At 38.8% G+C, this 1306-nt stretch overlaps 1 long non-coding RNA gene across 1 annotated transcript in view; it reads left to right on the top strand.

The window, feature by feature from the left end:
- Window positions 1–122, top strand: part of LOC127924640 (uncharacterized) — a 710-nt gene extending 588 nt beyond the window's left edge. The window contains exon 3 of the long non-coding RNA XR_008118500.1: window positions 1–122. This exon is cut by the window's left edge and continues 165 nt beyond it. This is a non-coding gene — a long non-coding RNA (uncharacterized LOC127924640).
- Window positions 123–1306: the final 1184 nt, after the last annotated feature.

The following is a 1306-nucleotide window of genomic DNA, read 5'->3' as shown; positions in this document are numbered from 1 at the left end:
AATACTCCTAATTTAGTATATAGTAACAGACTTGTTCAGTCCAGATACTTCACACAGCCTTTCTTAGTTCAGGATGTGTGCAGGAGTGCAGGGAATCACATAGGCCTATCATTTCCCAATGCCATTGGTCAATAGCTTCTCCATTATGATGCAGTTCAGTGTTGGGGTCAATTCCATTTCAATTCAGTCAATCCATAAAGTAAACAAAAATTCATTGGACTTTCAATTTACCTCCTGAATTGATTGAATCGAAATGGAATTGACCCCCAACCCTGAACTGTACTTTATGTGAGAAGCTACGTATGTGAGAAGCTATGTAAGCTGGCCTTGCTCAACACAATAGCCTCCCCCATAACTCTATTGTATGAACATCTCATGAAGGGGAATGCTAATGGTATGGAACACTAACAGGGAATATTAGCTCATTACAAACTACACCACTTATTCCAGTAAAATCAGAAACTAGGCCAACGCATTAACTATGCTGGCAGCACATTAGCTTGTTTTCTCCTTCCAGATTTGAACAATGCCTCTGGAATAGGGGGCATCTGGTGGAGCGGGAATAAGCAGTGCCGTACTGGGACATTGATTTGTCTGACCTAATGAAAAACACTAAATGTTTGTTTTTTTATGGAGGGGGCTTTAGACGAAGCGCTCACAAGTTTACTGTGTGGAAATCCCAATGTGATTCATGAGTTTCAATTTAGGATTTATTGTTCTTCAGAAACCTTCATTCCACTCGGTTACTGAGGGTACATTCAGACAGTGCATGCCCCTCAAATGGCAACCTATTCCCTATGTTGTGCACTTCTTTTGACCAGGGCCCATAAGGCTCCCACAGGGTGCTAGTCAAAAGTAGTGCACGACATGGCGAAAAGGCTGCCATTTCAGATGTAGTCAGTGTTTCAGTTAGAATTAATATATATATCTGTCCCAGAATGGCTGGCTGTCCCTAACTGTAGGAAACTGACTAAAATGAATACTGGTTTTCAAAGACAACAGATCTTAAACATATTCATGTTTTATATACAGAGCTGACTTGTTTTGAGCTTATTGCTTTCCATATTATATAGGCTAATACTTGGATTCAACATCAGCAGATAAATTGTGCATCTTCATTTATGTTTTACAGTGGGGCAAAAAAGTATTTAGTCAGCCACCAATTGTGCAAAATCTCCCACTTAAAAAGATGAGAGAGGCTTGTAATTTTCATCATAGGTACACTTCAACTATGACAGACAAAATGAGGGAAAAAAATACAGAAAATCACATTGTAGGATTTTTAATGAATTTATTTGCAAATTAT

This window comes from Oncorhynchus keta, unplaced genomic scaffold (assembly GCF_023373465.1).
Source record: "Oncorhynchus keta strain PuntledgeMale-10-30-2019 unplaced genomic scaffold, Oket_V2 Un_contig_436_pilon_pilon, whole genome shotgun sequence".
Taxonomy (NCBI): Eukaryota; Metazoa; Chordata; class Actinopteri; order Salmoniformes; family Salmonidae; genus Oncorhynchus; species Oncorhynchus keta.
The sequence above is the reverse complement of the archived record's forward strand: the minus strand, read 5'-3'. Positions and strand labels throughout refer to the sequence as shown.